Source organism: Callorhinus ursinus, unplaced genomic scaffold (assembly GCF_003265705.2).
Source record: "Callorhinus ursinus isolate GAN/ISIS: 27379988/994484 unplaced genomic scaffold, GSC_fseal_2.0 scaffold85, whole genome shotgun sequence".
Taxonomy (NCBI): Eukaryota; Metazoa; Chordata; class Mammalia; order Carnivora; family Otariidae; genus Callorhinus; species Callorhinus ursinus.
Window position 1 is genome coordinate 1,917,082 of NW_027397147.1, and position 20,096 is coordinate 1,937,177.

At 45.1% G+C, this 20,096-nt stretch overlaps 1 protein-coding gene across 10 annotated transcripts in view; it reads right to left on the reverse strand.

Moving 5' to 3' along the window:
• The window catches only part of USP31 (ubiquitin specific peptidase 31), a 252,683-nt gene that overhangs the window by 136,065 nt on the left and 96,522 nt on the right, over window positions 1-20,096 (reverse strand). For all 10 annotated transcript variants that reach the window (XR_012376776.1, XR_012376773.1, XR_012376777.1 and 7 more), the window contains one exon: window positions 14,029-14,106. The gene's annotated coding sequence lies outside the window, so the exon portion shown is untranslated. The remainder of the gene's footprint in view (window positions 1-14,028; window positions 14,107-20,096) is intronic.

Sequence of the window (20,096 nt, forward strand, 5' to 3'; positions counted from 1 at the left end):
TCCACCCCATCTGCCTCTCTGGGGTAATATATTCTGTTGACCCAACCTTGTCAGGAAAGCAGTCTATTTAGACTTGCTGTTTTACCACATTTAGAGAGCTCAAACACCCATAAGTATTTATAGACATGATCTCTATTAAGGTGGGGGAAAGAGGGTACTTTGTCAATCTCAGTGACCCAGATAGGAGGTTAATGATCTTGCTGGGGCTGTTAAGTTCAATCTTGGGAGTCTGTGTGTTTCACAGTAATGAGGGGGAGCCCTGAAATACTGGAACCTCCAGTTCTTTGACTCCTTCTTTCATTTACTCAGTGACTATTCATTGAGTTTGTTACATGTTGGGTAGTGTGCCAGGCTCAGGGAATACAATGGTGAATAAGACAACATCCTTACCATCATGGAATTTATTTCTGGTGGGTAAACAGATGATAAAGAGGTAACTGAGGAAATAAAACCAGGTAGTTTCAGATAATGAGTGACATGAGGGAAATAACAGACCTAGTAAGAAACTAACTGATGGGAGAGGGGAGAGGAGACTTTACATGGGGTTTTTAAGGGAAGATGTTTCTAAAAAGCAAAAGGAGAAAAGGAACCAATCATGAGAAACACTAGGGAAAGATCTTTTCTGGCAGAGGGAACAGCAATGCAAAAAGCCAGAAGGCAAGAAAGAAAGAACTTGGTGTGTTGCAAAAATGAGAGAGAAGCCAGTCTGACTACAGTGTGGGGAGTGGGCCGGAGAGCAACAAAAGATTACACTGAAGATCCAAGGGCCATCATGGAGGACCTCTGTAGCCATGGAAACAAGGACTTTAAGAAAGGGAGCAACATGCTCTGATTTATTTATGTTTTTTTAAAGACTGCTTTGGCTGCTGAGTGGAAAATGGATTGCAAGATGGCAGAATGGAAACAAGGAAGACCAGTTAGCTGTTACTGAAGTCTGAGCAGGGGATGATGACTGATATCCAAGATGGTGGCTCTAGACTCCAAGAGAAGGGGACAGATTTTAGATTCTTTTTGGATGATAGGACGGGTTGGTGAATTAGAAGTGAGAGAGGATTAAAGCGAACTCCTAGGTTCCAGGCTTGACAATGGCCCCATCACCTGAATTGAACAGGCTGGAAAGTGCAGGGTTCCATCTGGACATGTTACATTTGTGATGTCTGGTGGTGATGAATAATGAAGCAGGGCATCTGCTGAGAGAGAGAGGTGGGGGGGGTGGAAGGAGGGAGGCTTGAGAAAAGGCAGAAACATCTGAAATGGTAGTCTCAGAGAGTGATTAAGTGGATTCAATGAGGAGTGTGTGACAAGGTTTCTGAGGAGTGCTATGTGCCCAACTGAAATTTGTGGTCATGAAGCTAAGGGGAAGCAAGGCAGCCCAGATGTGTGATTTTCTCCTTTGGTATTCAATTGCCTGGGTACAGACTGATGGTTTGGTCCAACCAATAATGAGTTTTTTCCTAGATGAATAGATTAAGGGAAAGTGGAGAATATTTGAAGTAGTGTGATGATAGTAATGGAACATGGAACTTACATTGGATAAGACATTCAAAAGGCTGGATAAAAATTTAATTATGTCAGTGGACTAGAGCTACTGCTCTATCCAATATGGTAGCCACTAGCTACATTTGGCTATTGAGCTCTTGAAATGTGGCTGAACTGAAATGTACTGTAAGTATAAAGTACACACAGATCTCAAAGACTATATGAGCAACAGAGGATGTGAAATATCTCATTAATAATTTTATATTGGCTACAATGTTAACATGATAATATTTTGGGTCTCTTGGATTAAATTAAAATATTAAAATTAATCTTAACTGTTTCTTTTATACTTCTTAATGTGGCTGCTAGAAAAACATAAATGGCCTATGTGGCTTGCATTATATTTCTGTTGAACAGGGCTGAACTAAAGGTCTTACTGAGTTGGGAAAATGTGTGGGGTGGTGGTATTAGAATAAAAGAAGAAATATTGGTCAGAGACTGAGCAACGTGAAATTTAGATTTGAGGTTGTACAGTTACCATCAATGGCGAGGCTATAGGAAAGCGTGAGGAGAGGTGGAGAAACAAATCATGGGCGTGTAGGAAGACCAAGGAATGGAGAAGTCAAAGGGTTGGATGAGTTAGCTGTGTAAATGTTAAAATCACCAAGAGTGATGAGGAGAGTGGGATGGTAATGAAGAGAAAGACTAATTGGGCACTAGAGTCTTTAATGAGTGAGGGGATGGTAAATGACCACTTTGAGGAGAAGCAACTGGTACCATAATCTGAGCTGAAAGATTTGGGGATTTTTTTTTGAAAGGGAAAATGTTTTGGGGCGCCTGGGTGGCTCAGTCGTTAAGCGTCTGCCTTCGGCTCAGGTCATGATCCCAGGGTCCTGGGATCGAGTCCCGCATCGGGCTCCCTGCTCAGCGGGAAGCCTGCTTCTCCCTCTCCCACTGCCCCTGCTTGTGTTCCTGCTCTCGCTGTGTCTCTGTCAAATAAATAAATAAAATCTTTTAAAAAAATGTTTTGGAAGTGGCAAAGGGGAATGCTGAGGTATCTGAGGTGACAGAGACAAGCAACCTATACTCAGGAAGGCTGCCCAGGAGGCTGGGGGACCTCTGAATGTAAGCTAAGACAAGAAATGAAAGACAATGTCAGAGAAGAGGCTGAGAATATAGGGATGTCTGCTGGTGACAAACTGGGAATTCCAGAGGGGACAGAGCAAACGTCTGGGGAGGGAAGAAGGGGATAAGGGAAACTGGTCCAATCAGGATGTAGAAAACACAATGGACTGCAGATTCTGGGTGAGGACAGATGCCCTACAAGATCTGGACTTCGGGGGCTGAGTGATCTCCCAGAACCAGAGGATGATGAGCCAAAGCCACCGTCCTAAATACTTAGCTTAATGGTTTAGAAGCAGGGTGACAATCTTCAGGCATCTGACATCCTCACTGGTTCTGAGAGATGTTTTAAAGTAACAGTAATTAGTAATGATTTAAAAAAGAATAATTAGTATAATGAGAGATACCAGGAATAATTAGAACTTGCAGTGATGTTGCTGTTGTGAAGATGAGTTAGAAATGGCTTTTGATTAAACTAGATCAATGAGGAAAGATATTGGAAACAATGAGTGGGGATGTCAGCCAGTATGTCAGTAGAGATGTGGCTGAAAAATGCTGCTGATGGAGAATTTAAGAATGCTTACCCAGGAAAATCTGCTCACATGGAGGTTTATTTCTTTTTTAGTGTTTTAATGATACATGCAGATTAGTTTACGTACTGAAGGGAATCAGGAAGAATCTATACCAACTAGGTAACTGAGGCCACTCATAGGAATTGAGTTTAAAAGGGATGGTCACTACCTTCATTACATATTTGTGTGATGTTCGCATGTTTATAAGGAGCATATACTACTTTTATAAACAGAAATACACACAGATACTACATCTTGGAACAGAAAGTATACCTATATATGTAAAATTTGAAATTCTGTAGAAATCCTTTCAAAAGGATTTGAGGTCTCTGATAGAATGCAGGGTTTGGCAAACTTTACAGACAGTATTTTAGGATTTGTGGGCCACACGATCTCTGTCACAACTACTCAACTCTGCCAATGTAACACTGAACCAGCTGCAGATGATACGTAAATTAATAAGCATGGCTCTATTCCAATAAAAGTTTACTTACAAAAAGAGGCAGCAGTCCCGGATTTGGCCCAAAGATCATAGTTTGCCAACCCCTGAAATAATAAACACATAGGATAGAATAGTAGCCACTTGAAGGGAAGCAAAAAGACATAGCATTCGTCCATGTTTGCTGGGTAAGAATAATTTTTTTTCAAGATTTATTTGTTTATTTTGAGAAAGAGAGATCCGAGGAGGGGCAGAGGGAGAGGGAGAGAGAGAATCCCAAGCAGACTCCACCCTGAGCATGGAGCCTGACCAGGGGCTCAATTCCACCACTCTGAGGTCAGACTGGAGCCAAATCCAGAATCAGATGCTTAACTGACTGAGCCACCCAGGTGCCCCTGGGTAAGAATAATTTAATGTAATTCTGGGTACAATTTGTACCATCTGTTAAAATTTTTAAAGAGAAAAAAGACAATAAAAACCAAGGCAGAGGCAATGAGACAATTATTTCACACTAACTGGACTGACAGATGCTACTGACTAGTGTCAGAGAAGTTACCTTGGAGCTTCTCAGAGATCAAAGCAAAGAGGGAAGAAACAGGCGAGCTTTGAAACCTCCCATCAGCAGACAAAAGGAAACATCTCAGATTAGCAGGAGAAATGGGCTTTTTCCATCTTTCTGAGCTTCAAGAGAATCTTGTTTTCCTTCAGGTCTTTATTTAAGGGCAGGAGACCAACGCATCCCAGTTTTCCTGGGTTAAAAGTACTGCGTCTCAAGAATTCCCTCAGTCTTGGGAAAATGAGGATGGTTGGTCACCCTAATTAATTAAGTGACATTGAGAGATGAGTTCTCAGTAATAGCAGTTACGCAAATTTCAGCATTCTTTTTACACATGCCCATATCTGGTATCAACCAAAAATAATGGCCAATATATCCTTGGTCCAATACTCAAGTCATTGGTCCAACACTCAAGTATTTACTGAGTGCCTACCACGTACCAGGCATTGCAGATACAGAGCTAAATAAAATACTTACCTCCCCTGCCCAGAGGCAGATGGTAAGTACCAGGAAATGGAACAGAAGCTCGTACAGCTGCCTGAGTTGAGACTTTGAGGAGGAAGAGAAGACAAAATACTAGATTCTGGGGGAGGGATAAGTAGAACTGAATGGTGGTCATCTAACATGGATGGCAGAAAGGTCATGACGGAAGAAGAGAAAGAAAAAGGAATCTCTAGGGTGCCTGGGTGGCTCAGTTGGTTGAGTGACTGCCTTCGGCTCAGGTCATGATCCTGGAGTCCCGGGATCAAGTCCCACAACAGGCTCCCTGCTCAGCGGGGAGTCTGCTTCTCCCTCTGACCCTCTTCCCTCTCGTGCTCTCTCTCATTCTCTCTCTCTCAAATAAATTAAAATCTTTAAAAAAAAAGAAAAGAAAAAGGAATCTCTAGGAGGACACATAAGGTTTCCTCAGCTGAAATCTCAAAGGCATTTCTCATGCAGAACTTTGGGCTGGGAACTCTGAGATGCAGAGGCCACCTCCCTCCTCAGAACTGTTCTCAGTTAAAGCTGATGTCAGAGCATCCAAATTCAACTCAGGGAGGGTAACTCTGCTGAAAGTTACAAACAGAAGACTGCAGGCTGGCCCTGGGCCACAAACACCCACACATGTGTCACCTCTCTGAAGATCCTTACATTTTCAAAAAAATTAAATTTTAAATTACTTAAATTTTAAAATATTTTGGGATATTTTACAAAATCAGTTGAATTTAGTTAAAAATCAGAAGACCAGATGATCTGTCCCCGATGGTGCAAGCAGCTGAACACCCCCCACCTTAGACAGGTGTCCGTGCTCCAGTGTGCAGAGACAACACTGCCCCCTGCTACCCACCACACTCCCTCCACCCCCGACACTGAGACCACAGGCCAGTTCCCATTTGCCTTCATGCTTGCTGTGTTCTTTAGTTCATACTCAGGCTGCTTCATTAATTGATGTCAAGTTCCTGCCCTGGTAGTCATTTCTGTTCAAGTTGGTGACCCTGAGGCTAAGCTAATAAGCTAAGTTATAGAGTTTCTTGGTGACCCATGGGACCCAAGGAGATCTCAGGATTCTTAGAGGACTTGGTGCTCTTTAATGTTTGATCTCTAACCTCACCAAAAAGATGGTGGCCTTCACATTCCTCACAGAAATTGTAAAACTTTACCTCAACCACATGTCAATCCGTGCTCTCTTCACACTTAGCTGACATTCTAACCTCAGTTTTCCTCCCACTGACCCCTATAGCTCTCCTTGGGGAGCCCTCATCATCTTCAAGATCTGCTACACCACTATGACCATCAGCTCCACAAGGGCATGGACTGCCCCTGTCCCTCTGACGGCCAGATCCAGAGCACCTAGCACTAGAGGGTCTCAATAAATATGGCTGGATGAGCAAATAAAATGTCTGCCTTTCATCCAAGATTAATCGTGCTTTGGGCTCTTAATCTCACCCCCTTGGACACCTTGACATAGTAGGGCTCTTCCCCTAAATCCAGCATCAAGAAACAACCTTTCCTTCCCCCTGAGGAAGGCTGAAGGTCAAACATTCTAAAATCCAAGGGACTGCAGATGTGGTGGACAGAATTCTAAGATGGCCCCCAAGGTTTCCTGCTATAATGACCAGGACTGTGAATATGATGCACAATCATGCCTGCAATCACACTACCTCACATGGCAAAAGGGATTTTGCAGATGTCATTGAGGTTACTTATCAGTTGACTTTGAGTTCATCAAAAAGGAGGGCTATCTGGTGAGTCTAATAAAATCATGGGAGCCCTTTAAAGACTGAAAGTTTTCCCAAACTGATAGCAGAAGAGCAAAGTCAGCAAGATTTTTGAAGGATGAGAATGATTTAACGTGCCATTGTTGGCTTTGGACATGAAGGGGACCATGTGTAAGGACTAGAGAGTGGCCAATAGCCAACCAGAAAGCTAGGACTCCAGTGCTACAACCCCCAGGAATTGAATTCTGCCAACACTTTGAACGACCCCGAGAGTGGTTTTGTCCACCAGGGCCTCAAGATAACAGCCAAGCCCAGGTGACATCTGGTTTCAGCCTTGGGGAACCTGAAACTGAGAACCCAGCTGAGCCCACCCTGCGTCCTGACCCACAGAACTGTGAGGTAATAAATGGCTGCTATCTTAAGCTGCCAAGGCCATGGTAATTAGTTACACAGCAATAGAAAACTGATACCACAAGTCGTCACCACCTGTTCAATAGATAAGGAGATACAGGATGACCTAAAGGTGGAATACTGCCCCCACCTGGACACAAAGATGAGAAGACACAAGCCAAGGCATGTTTGCTCCAGAACATGCTGCCTGTTTACTGTGGGGCCCAGGTCCCCGAAGCTGAGTATTCCCTTTAAAGCCCTCTCCACACAAGACAGCCCAAGCCTAACATACAGCCAAGCCTGGGAAGAGGGTGTTTGGGAGAAAGAACATGGAAGCAGATAGCATTACAGGAAGGGGGACACAAGCTGAGAAGGGAGCCTCTGAGGTCTGTGACAAGTCAGAGAGGAGCCTGGGTCTCACTTGACTCTAGGTGTTCCTTCGTGCTCAGCATACCATATAGGAGAGTTACACAACCAGAATGCCCCTAGGCCTCACCAGCCTTGGGGCACAAATGAGGTCACACCAGCATTTATACTTGTAATTTGCTTGCTCATACTCCTTCATTAGGGCATAGGATAAGTTGCTGGAACAGAGAGACTTAAATACATAGTAGTTCAGGCAAAATAGAAGTTGATTTCTCCCCCATGTAACATCCCAGAGGTGGACAGTGGTCCTGGACAGGGGGGTGACTCTGCTCTACAATGTCACTCAGGGTCCCAGGTTCCTTCTATCTTGTTCTAAGTCAAAGCTCATGCACCACCACCAAGGTTCCAGCCCCCAGAGAGGGGAGAAGAGAAGAATTAGAGGCCAAGCAATTTCCTTTTAAGGAAATGACACATCACTTCCTCTCACATTCCAATGGCAAGAACGTGGCCACGCCGAGCGTGGGGAGGATGCGAAATGTAGTTTCCACTGAACAGCCTACAGAGTCCTATAATTAAAAGAAGGGAAGAGTACATTTTGGGGAGCGATAAGGAGTCAACATGACACCACCACCCCAAGTTTTGCTGGGCGCCTTGGAAGATGTCACACATGTGCTTGAACACCACCTGAGTCCCACAGTTCCTGTGCATTGGCCGTGTCTGCTGTGTCAGTGCTCTGGGAATCAGCAGAGAAAGCACTGTGTAGACCAGACGGCAGTCCCCTGGAGCTCCCAGAACTACGTGACTATCTTAGTTTGGGATCCCTCAAGGCAGAGCCAGAGGCAAGGATTTGGGTTCCTATAGTTGATTTGGGAGGTGATCGCAAGAAGTAGGAGAGGAGAAGTAGGCAGAGTATTAGGGAAGAAGAAAAGTCAATAAATTGTGTGCTGTTCACCTGATAACTGTTGTGGATACGTAGGACTCAGTCTTACCATAAACAAGCTGAGGAATTGTGTCTCTGAAGGACAGGAGGCTGAGACATTTATCCCTCCTCCCACAGACCGTTAGTTGAGGTCTATTCCCGAGGGCATTATCTTCCCAGCCTGTCCAAGGGCTGAGTTAGCTCTCAGTGAGACAGAGAAGCAGAGAGAAGGTGGGACACTGTCTGCAGGCATGAGAAGTGCCCACCACGGCTGCTGCTGAAATCTGACAAGGCCAGGGGATGTGGTATGGGCTGGGCTAAGTTAGGCTGAGGACACGCCATCCTGTCTTCTCTGAGCCTGGAAATGAACCTTTACAATGTCCTCATCACAGTTCCCTTACCCTGATGTAACTCACCCATGCAAATAACGCCTGGGGTTCATAGGCTTCTGGTCTAGTCCCAGCTGAAGCGCAGCCCTGAACACCAAAAGTTATCTATGAACATACCTGTCCTCTGGAGATTAAGGGAATTCATCAAGTATTGCCTGACTCTCAATAAATATTAGCTCCTATTATTATTAGCTTGAGGGTTTATGAGCAATGCCTGGCTCCCGTGAAGCAGGCTGTATGTGATAATGAACACTAACATTATTTTGGGCCAAGATCACACAGTTATTAAATGGTGGAGCCAAGATTCAATCCAGGCAGCCCAACTCCTGAGTCTTTGTTCCTAGCCACATTGTTCTGCCACCTCTCCAGGGGTAATCTCTGGTGGCATTTATTAGATAATAATATAATTGGGACTCTAATGTGTGGGGCTACCTGGGAAAGCACTGGGAAGAATGCTCAGGAATGAGAAGGATGTTTCAGGAATTCACAACCAAAGCAAGCCCTCCAGGGCAGCCTCATTCTGTCCACCCCACCCAAGCAGGGCCAGACAGGCAGCACCAAAGAGATCACCTCAGTGGTTAACACTGGGTCCTTCAACTGCTCCAGCAGATGGGAAGGACAGGGAGATGGTGATGAGTTGGGGCCTCAAGAACACTGAATAATGGTGCCGGAGTTTTAGAACCTTGGTATACCAAGGTGATTTCAGCTTGGTTAGCTTTTTAGGACACTGCAAAGAAATTGGATGTGGAGGGGACAGGTGCACGGAGCAGCCGCTGGGCTGGAAGGCTGCCATGCCACCTGCGATGGGAGAGAGCAGAGGAGGAAGCTCATTAACCGTCCCTGGATCATTAACTCTTGGTCCCTAGAGGCACAATCACTGAGACTGGACTTTTAGATGTGTCCATCTCTCTGCAGAGGTCTCTGGGGGCTCCAGCCTAGGCCAAGGTTCTCATCTCAAGAAGAAAGTGGTACAAGCCACCCTTCTGGACACAGGAATCTGGTAACCATTGTTTGGGCAGAATAACAAAGGCTACTATTTACTGAAAGCATCCTCTGCTCAGGTGGGGAAACTGAGGCTCAGAGAGGTTAATTAATCTGCCCAGGGCACACCATTTGAAAGGGGGAAGAGCCAGACGTCAAAGCAAGCCTGTCTGGATTCCTAATTCATGTTCTTAATCATTACATTGCCCTGAGTCTTGTAGGATGGATGACAACAGTTCTCATGGCCAGTGGGAGCATCCAAGAATGTGCCACACTGACCTGAACAGCAGGCAGAGGGGTGTAGGTTGCTCAAGTATGCATCAATTATTCATTGGTCAATATTCACTGAGAGCCTCTTATTTGTCAGGCCCCAGGAATGGAGGGATGAATGGGAGAAACTGGGTCACAGCTCTCATGAAGAGAGTGAAGGACAGGGGACACCAGCGCCCATCGTTTCAGATGGTGGCTATGACAGGAAGGAAATAAAGGATGAGACACAGAGTGACAGCATGCAGGCTTACCCCTGGAAGACCTGGGGAAAGAGAATGCAAGGGAAAGAAAGAGCAAAAGCCCTGCAGTGAGTCCAGACTTGGTAACTCTGTGACCTAGAAAGCAGCCTAGAGTATGAGTGAGCGGGACATGGGATGAGAGAAAGTCAGAGTCAGGAAGCCCCTGACCCCACCCCACCCCCCACCAGCCCCTGCTCCGTGCCTCACACTGAGATTCTAACTTCCTGTGTCAGGCTTGCTGACCGGTCTCTGACCTGCAGGTGCCTGGTACAGGTCCAGGCATGGAATCGGTGCTTAACTGGGGTTCACTGGACAGATCAGACCCACGAGGAGAAGGTGGTAACTCTCAGCAGAGGTTGGGTGACAGCCCCTGTAGCCACCAGTGATGAGCAGTGGCACAGACTCTGCTACTACTGTAAGAGGAGAGGGACGGTCTGGCCTGGCTTCCCTCTGGATTGGGGTCACCTGGGGCTTTGTAGCTGAGGGTCCTGCATCTTGGCTGCTCAGGATTAGGCGAAGTTCTGTGCCCTCTGCCAGGACTTGCCTCCTCCAGGGCTCACTTGCTCACTTTGAGAAACCCTGCCTCTGGGGAGCCTTCCCTGATCACCTCTCCTCCAACTTCTGGAACTTCTATCTGTCTTTCCCGCCTTATTTTCCTCCAGAGCACGTATCACTCTTAATATGCCATATATTTTATATACTAACTGTGTTTCTTGCTTGTCTCCCCAGCATTAGAACGTAAGCTCCGTAGAGGCAAAGATGTTTGCCTTTTGGTTAACTGCTATGCCAAGCTCAATAAATACTCATTGCATGAATGAATGAATGAATGAATGAATGTTACCAGAGCCAGATGATTCATGAGGCAGAACAAACATTATCATGGGACACCAGCTAAGCAGTGGCAGCCACAAAATAAAATTGTTTCCATTTCAACAAATTAATTAAACTTTTGCCAATTAGCACATCTCAGAAGGAAGCTATTTCAACACATACACTTTGTGTTTTCTGCCTTAGTATTACTTTTATTCTGAATTAATGGTGGTAGATCCGGGGAACACCATAATATTTTCAGTGCTTAAAGCCTTTAAACCCAGCCTTAAATTCTGCAGCTCTCCACCCTGCCAAAACTTACCTACAAAGCAAAGCCACCTAGTGAAAAATTCAACTTCCATTGCCTATATATACTTTAATCTTTCCTCTAGAATTTAGAGTCCGTATCAGTTAAATATCAAACTTCCATTTGAGTAAGTTTCTCCTGGCTAGAGTGTAGCTCAGCAAAATGCAGGTTCTTGGGCCCAGTCACCTAGAACAGAATCTGGCCACAGACTCTGCTATAAGAAATGTGGGTCTTGCTGCTACAAGGGACTGATTTAATGTTGGCATCCACTGGGACATGAGGTGGGGAGAACCAAAGCACTGCAGTGGTTAGTAAAAAGCCCATATCCTCCAAATATTCTAAGTAGGCATTAAAGATCCTAGAGTGATGAAGAGGTCAGGATGAGAAGATGGGGACCCGCCCGAGGCAGAGCAGCAAACTTTCCTTCTTGTCTCCTGGAAGCTTTCCTTCCCTGCTCTGCATCCTGCCCAGCTACACAATGTGGATGGTAATAATGCTGCACAGGAGGAGACCAAAAATTGGAAAAGACTATTTATTCTTGCCCTAGGAGAAGGTGTTTCCTACAGCTTATAAATCTTGGGCAAAATCATCCCCTCAGAGATAAGCTTGGAGAAAGTAACTAGATACCTGAAAAATAGTAAACTCTCAATTTACTGCCAGCCAGATGGGTCTCTGACATCTTTTCAACTTCCCCAGAAACCAAATGAGCCCAATACACTAAAAAATGAGGTCCCAGCCAAGTCAACAGCCATGCACTTAAGGATTTTGCATCTAAGACGTTCATATCTCTTATTCACTGTCTCTTCCCCATGGGCACTTTAGTCCCTGAGCTTTGGTGATTCACCTCAGGTCAGCCAGCAGAATGTGAAAGGAAGCTCTTCACAGCATCTGTGATCTAGCTCAGAGGAAGGGGACAACCCCAGCTCAGAGTGGGAGGGCTAGTAGATGAAGGCAGACCCAGGCTCACAGAACAGGGGTCCCAAACCAGTGCCCACGGAGACCAGGTTAGGCAACCTTGGAGTCTGAAGTGAGCTGACCCAAACACTGCATGCCCTCTACTGGGGGCACAACTCAGCCATTTGCCACACAAGATCCTCCAGGTTTGTCAAGACAATCTGAAAGTCTAGATTTTGAAATGAAATATCCTTATTTTTCAATGTTGTCAAAAGAATTCCATTTTATAATAGTTGTGTGAACCAAAGAAGACATATCTGTAGACCACCAGTTTGTAATTCCCTTTATGGAGGAGCTGGGAGTCTGTACAACACCTATAGCAGGAATGTGGGGCGGAAAGCAGACTAGAAGCCCAGAGGGAGAGAGGGGAGAGCTCAGGACTCAGGCCCGAGCCTTTTGATTAGATGGGAGCACCTCCGCAGATCCTGAAGACCAGCCGGCCAGGGAATGACACTTCACTTCACCTCATAGGATCAGACTTGCTTCCTCTGCTCTAGCTTAGTTTGGACTCAGGGCCAGGCGGGTCTAGAAAAGCAGCGCTTGGCCCAGTTCCAGCAAGGCTGAGGACAACAGACTGGGGGTGTGGGGAGTGGGCCAGTAGAGTATGAACATTGAGTGTGAGTAAGAGCATGGGCCTTGTGATCTTGGGCTCCAGGCCCCTTTATTGATCACATCACTGAAGTCAGATGAAGAGAAGAAGGGGAAGCTCCCAGAAGTAAAGGATAAAGTTTTCTATCAGATGGGGAGGCAGCACAGAGCAAAGGATAGGAGCCCAAGGCTCTGGAGTCCAATTGCCTCGTGTGTGAACTTGGGCAAGTGCCTTCACTTCTCCCCTCTTTGCTCTCTCCAATCACTTCTCTCACTGACTTTTTTTTTTTTTTAAGTTTTATTTTAAGATAGTGTAGATGCACATTCGGTTTTAAGAAAAAAGGTCATAGATCTTTTTTCCCAATTTTCTCCAATGGTAACCTTGCATAAATTTGATACAATATCACAGCCAGGAAGTTGACATTGATACAATCCATTCATACGTGTGTGTGTATGTGTTTAGTTCAATGCAATTTTAACCCATGTGAGATCTGTGTCAACACCACCACTGTTGGGATCCATGACCGTAGGAATCCCTCGTGCTACCCTTTGACAGCCACCACCAGCTGCCTCCCTCCCCTCCTCTCTAATACATGGCCACCTTTAATCTCCATTTCTATAATTCTGTCATTTCAAGAATATTATATAAATGAGATCATATGGTATGTGATCCCTTGGGATTGGCTTTTTTCCACTCAGCCTAATCCCTTAGAGACCAATCCAAGTTGTTGCAGGTAACAGTAGCCTGTCCCTTTTATTGCTGACTATTAATTTAGAGTATGGATGTTCCACAATTTAACTATTCACCTGTTGAAGGACATCTGGATTGTTTCCAATTACTGGTCATTATGAATGAAGCTGCTATGAACACTCATGCATGGGCTTTTGTGTGAATATAGGTCTTCACTGCTCTGGGACAAATGCCCAAGAGTACAATTGATGGGTTGTATGATAAAGCACATGTTTAACTTCCATAGAAACTGCCATACCCTTTTTGAGAGTGGCTACATCCCTATACATCCCCACCAGCAATGAATGAGTGATCTAGGTCCTCCCCATCCTCACCAGCATTTGGTGTTATCACTATTTTTAAAAACTGTAATCATCCCATAGGTGACGGGGATTAAGGAGGGCACTTGTGATGAGCACTGGGTGTTGTACATAAGTGATGAATCACTAAATTCTACACCTGAAACAAATATTACACTAATGCTAACAAATTGGAATTTAAATAAAAACTTGAAAAAGAAAAAAAAGAAGCATATGGGAAAAACATTGCAACCATCCCGACAGAGGTATAAGGCATCTCATTGTGATTTTAATTTGCATTTCCCTAACAGCTAATGATGCTAACATCTATTCATGTGACACCCACTGACTTTTACAAGATCAGTCTTGAGAAAGTTTACTTGCCTGATGAACAGAGATAATAATGGGAACAGTACTTACCACACAGAGATGCTATGGAAGTTCTCTCGAAGCAGCCGAAGAGTGTGAATATTCAAGAAACGATAGCTGTTAAAATTCCTGGAAGAGAGGGGTTAATAATATAAGCTCCAGAGTGAAACAGAATCTCATTCTGTGATCACTGAGAATACCACCCATAAAACTCACTTTATTTCTCTTATCAAATGGGAGGAATAACATCACTTCCTTATAGGGTTGCCATGAAACTCAAACAGAATGCATGCAAGGCACGTAATACAGTACCTAGCAAGTACTCAACTCTAGCTTTCCCCTCCAGTTTTGTTCGTCTGAGGCCCCAGCTAAGCCTTGTCTCCCTAACGGACTCTTCATGCCTCTTTCACTATTGTTTTCCCGGCCCTCCAGGGTCGCTCTGCTGGGGCTGGGGTAGGGGGAATCCTGAATACAAACTCTCCTATTGAGGATTATTACTACACCAGGGCCCTCCACCACTCCAGGAGAAGAAACAACAGATTTGGCTGGGGAGCTGGGTGAGATCACATTTATCTAAGGAGCTTCCAAATGAAAACTAGTATTTGTACTTATTGCATTTCACCTCCAAATTTGATTACATTTCTCTCCTGCTGTAAATCTGCCTTCCCTTCTGCCAACTTATTATTAAAGCCAGGACAGAATTGGTGGAGTGATACGTAAAATTTCCATCTTGGCTTTGACATTCCAGGAAGTTACAAACCAATTACAGCTGCTGAGCCTCAGGCCCTCGTGACTCACAGAACACAGCAAGGGATGGAAGAGGCCGGAGCGGAGACAAGAGGGAGATAGTGAGTTGGAAATCAAAGGTCAATTAAAATAAAACAGTCAATTTTAATTTGAATGTCCTGCTTATATTCACATCCCTTTCCCATAAATGAGAAAGTAAATGAAGCTTGTTCATTTGTGTGGGTGTGGTGTGTGTTTTTTGAGGACAATGAGGGCTTTTGAAATGGTTTCAAAGATTTAAAATTTGTAATGTCCCAGGGAGAAAACATACAATCTGGTGACCTACCCAAATGTCAGCAGCTCTTAGGTAGCTGCCTAACAAAGAACCATCGGCACTAGCCTTAGGGCACATGGGTCTAATGTCAGCAGTTCCAGCTTTGGGAATGGGCACCTCTGTGCCTGAGACCTGACTCTACCACTTAATAGCTGAAGGAGCTTGGCCAAAGTGTGAGCACCTTCTCTGTGCCTCTATTTCCTCATCAGTAAAATGAAGATAATCATTCCTACCCCTGTCAGTTATTTTATTTTTTTTTAAGATTTTATTTTGCAGAGAGAGAGAGAGAGCAAGAGAGGGAACGAACACAAGCAGGGGGAGTGGGAGAGGGAGACGCAGGCTTCCCACGGAGCAGGGAGCCCAATGCGGGGCTCAATCCCAGGACCGCAGGACCACGACCCGAGCCAAAGGCAGATGCTCAATGGCTGAGCCACCCAGGCGTCCCCCTGTCAGTTATTTTAAAGATTAAGATAAATAATGTAGCCAAGGTGTCAAGCACAATGCTTGGCCAGCAGTTCAATGTTATTTCCTCTCTGCTTGGTCAGTGGACCTGAAGCCCAAGCAGACAACCTCAAATAACTACAGTTTAACTAGACCTTAATGTAGTGGGAAGCATCTTCCTGGTGGGGCTTAGGTTCCAGGACAGTTGGTTTTAATGTCCTTCCTATGGACTGTTTGATCCTATTTGTCTCTTCGAGGCAACGGGTTGGTGGGGTTCAGCACCATGGACAGCAGAGATGCCACTGAGGAAGCTTATCAGAGCTCCATTCACTGGCCCACCCTGCACTTCTTTCTTGTCAGCTCATGGCTCAAAGACTTCCCGTGAGCTGTACAGCTGACTCGGTGTTAGGCTGGAGTCTTACGGCTCGGGCCTTCAACATTTGCTTCCAAGTTCATATTTCTCTTCTCCAGTTCAGGGCAGGGATTTCCCTAGACGAAATTCCCAGTCTTTTTCTTTGGGGGCTGCTCTGTCTGCAGGCAGGGTGCTGGAACCGGAAGGGTGAGAGAAAGGGTAGCAGGGAGAACTAAGAGTGGGAGCTACCCATGGTAACTTAGGACAGTGAAGCTTGGGTGGAGAACTAAAAGCATTTTTGAGAAGAGCCAAGTTGGTATGAATCTGAAGGATGAGGAACAGAGACAAATGGGAGAATGCGTAACAAATTCAATGGCCAGAAAAGTCAAGTCCAAAATGAAGTGAGGTGTGATGAATGGATCAAAGTGGTTCAAGAATAAGACCATGAATAGTGAGTGGGCACCAGAATGCCCTTTCTAGGTGATGCAAAGAACGTGCAGTAGAAGGAATAGCATTTTATATTTTTTAAATATTTTTATTTTTATTTTTTAAGAGGGAGAGAGAAAGAGAATCCTAAGCAGACTCCATGCTCAGGGCAGAGCCCAATGCAGGGCTTGATCTCACCACACTGAGATCATGACCTGAGTCGAAACAAGAGTTGGATGCTTAACCAACTGAGCCACCCAGGCACCCCTGAAGATATAGCATTTTAAAGGACCTGGACAAGTCTGGTGGAAACAAAAGATAGAACACAGAAAGAACAGAGATCAGCCATGGAACAGAGCCCAGATGGGTGGGTGAGGAGCGGTGCAGTAGCAATGATTTATTTTCCTTTTCCCGCCTTCCATTGACCTTTCCTGGGACATTGAGAAAAATTCTAGCAAAGGTTGTAGTAGTGGGGATTGTGGGAGTTTCCAAAAAGGAGGCAAGAAAGGGGGTGTTTCCGCATTCCTTTTTCATACTCTTCATCATGCCACAACCATTGCCCTAGCCACGGAAGACAGTACAAAACTGTGTACCTAAGGAAAAGTCCCAAATTAAGTCACAGTATGCACATGGAGAGAGTTCAAGAGCCGCCCTCTAGCTGAGAGGATGAGGTGGTTGGTTTCAGCCTGGAATTGAAGGGAGAAGGCGGCAAAACAGTATCCACACATAACATACCTCGGCCTGGCAGCAATCAGCACCTGTTAATTCATTTGCAAGGTTTGGTTCCAGAGAACACCTGCTCCTCTATTCCCCTAGCATCTGATGTTGTCCTTGAAACCAGAATGCCAGCTTCCCAGGGAGGAGGAGAGACACCAACAAACACAGCTGGCAGAAGTCACCCAGCTGCCCTCTCTCCTCCTCTGCACCCTAAACGTATGCCAGCAAGGCCAACCCTCAAGCTGCTCCCTTCCCTTGCCCACAGAGGAGACTTGCTCTGTAGGAATCCCAGGCATTCCTGCTTCCTGTTTGCCAAGGATTTTACTTGGATTATGCTCTGAGGGATCAGGTGAAGGCTTCAGGCCAGTGGAGGGGAAATCAGAGCGTACGTCCCATCTCCCTCCTCGTCCCCTGCCCAAGCCTCTCTGTCTCTGACGGTGCACCTCCCAGATCTGGACAAGGTCACACTTGAAAATTTTTTCTCTTTTCTCTCTGTAGCAGTAGTTCTCAAAGTGTGGTCCCGGGACCAGTAGCATCACTTGGGAGCTTATTTGAAATGCAAATTCTTGGACTCCACCCCAGACTACTAAAACAACAACTCTGGGAATGAGTCTCAGCAATCTGTTTAAACAAGCCCTCCAGAAAATTCTGATGCACACTAACATTTGAGAACCCCTGTCTATAGGAATCACAGGAAGAGGATGTCTAAAATTCCACCATGTTCAATTTTTCTATTGTTCACCCCCGGTTGGTGGAATCCCGCATTAGTTCCAATTTTCTCTTACAACAACAAAAAGTCTGTATTGAACATTATTTTGTATACATCTTCAAAGACTCATGCAAGTATTTCTGTAGGACCCATTCTTAAAAATGGATTTGCTAGGACAAAGGATGTACACCTTCAGATGCTGATAGATATGCCAAATGGACCTCCTAAAAGGTTGTACCAATTTGCATTCCCACCATGGAAAATGGAAGGGCATGCATCCTCCACACCTATCCAGCTCAAACTATGTGTTCTCAATGTTTTCATTTTTTTTCCAATCTGAGAGGTGAAAGTGATATCTTGTTTTGATTTGCATTTCTTTAAGAGTATAACTGAGCATCTTTTCTTATGTTTATTAGCCATTTTAACATAGTACTTTTTTTGTTATCTCTATTTTCAGCCATCAACATGCATGACTTATATAATAAATAACAAAAGAAAATGTTCCTCTTCTGCAAAGTGCTTTGCAGTCTCCTGAAGGAGTCCGATAGGAGTTTTAGGGTTGAGTGTAGGGTGACCAACTGTGATGGTTTGTGGAGAGGTGTGGGAGATTCCCAGGATGTAGGACTTCCAGTGCTAAAACCAGGAAAGTCCCCAGCAAAACATATTGAATGAGTTGGTCCCTTGCTGAGTGATTTACTCAGGGCATCACAGAGCAAATCATCAGCCAACCTGAGGCAAGGCTTCCAGACCACTGACCTCCAGTCCAGGAGTCCTTCTTCTCCCTAGGTACCTCTCATGGAGACACAGAAATGGACACAAGGTAGTTGGGTGACAGGACTTGTCAATCGTTCCTGACAGGAAGTTCCTTTTGCTCATTTACCTCTTACACCCAACATTAATCACAGAGCCTGACAAAAAGTTGGTAGCTAGAGTTACACTAAGGCATTATCACAGGATTGAGGAGAAGAGACCCAACACTGCAGTATCCTGATCACACAAAATCCCAAATCCACCTAATGGTTTTCACAAGGAAATGTAGTTGAAAGACCACAGCTTTAGAGTGGACAGACCTGGGTTCTAATCATCCCAATCCAATCACTTGCAAGCTTCACAGCCTTGGAAAATCTCTCTGATCCTCAGTTTTCTTATCTCTAAAATGGGACCAATAATACCTACATCATAACAGAATGGTTGAGAGATGAGGAAGACATGAGAAAGAGAAGGCAAAAAGGATAGATTGTTCTTTCCCTTGTTAAAAAAAAAAATTCAACTGATTTCCTGACTGATGGTTTAAGGTTCCATTTCTGAGAGAACCAAAACTGTAAGCCTTACCTTAAGGTAAGCCTTGGTTTGGTGAGGTGGAACTTAGCATAAGCGACTTCATTTTGGGCCTGTTGTCTTGTTTTTAATACTCTCAAGGTGGGAAGAACCATACCAGGAGAGGCTCACCCAGTTGCCATAAGAGAATGAGTGGCATCTGCTTCAGGGCTCTGCACTAAAGCACCTGGCCAAGGGATCGAGCGGGGCCTGAAAGAGAGTCCACACTCTCCTTATCAAAGCACACTCTCTAGCACAGGGCTAAACGTGCCAGGGGAAAGAGGCACATTTTCTTCCTAGAAGGAGCCCTCCCCTTGCCAAACTGTGTGGCACAGGGCTGTGTCTACCCAGAGAGGGAACATCTTGCAAATCCACACAAAGGCATTGTATAAGCTAGCAGCGAGCCTGTACTGCATCCCCCCTGCATTACCGTGGCCCCTTGGATCCCTCCTACCCATCAGAACAGAGGACAGATTCCTATGGATCCCAGACTCTTACCCTGACAGGTTATCTGAAGAGCAATCTTTTGTTCATGATGAATCACAAATCATTTGCAAAACAGGAAGCTGCCTAAATGCCAGTATGAGGTCCCTGTGAATTACTGTACGAGGCAGATGGTTGCCAATTAAGGGAGGACTCGGCCATCATGGATTCAGTAGGGCTTCAAACAGGGTGCCTCAAACAGGTTTTGTGGACACACCGAGGTTCCAGCGCTAAATGCTGGAGCACCTTCGCCCTGGCCTGTCCTTGCTGTTTACAGAGCTGACAGAAGCACAGCTGTGGATGTTGAGGGACATCTTTGGACAGGATACCAAACCCCAGCCGTCAGCCCCTGTTCAATTAAGAGAAGAAAAGATGACTTCCATCCCTACGAATATCCAACATAAGGGAGAGGATAATCTAATATATTCTGAGATGATTTAAACTCACTAAAATTAAAAAAAGAAAGAAAGAAAGAAAAAATTCTGTGGCAATGAGCTGTGGAGAGAACAGGGGTTTGATGACTCCAATGAGTCATCAGCTCAGAAGACGCAGCTCAGAAAAAAGACAGGAAACCCACTCAGGTTACTTAAAGTACAACCACTCAACTAGCTAGC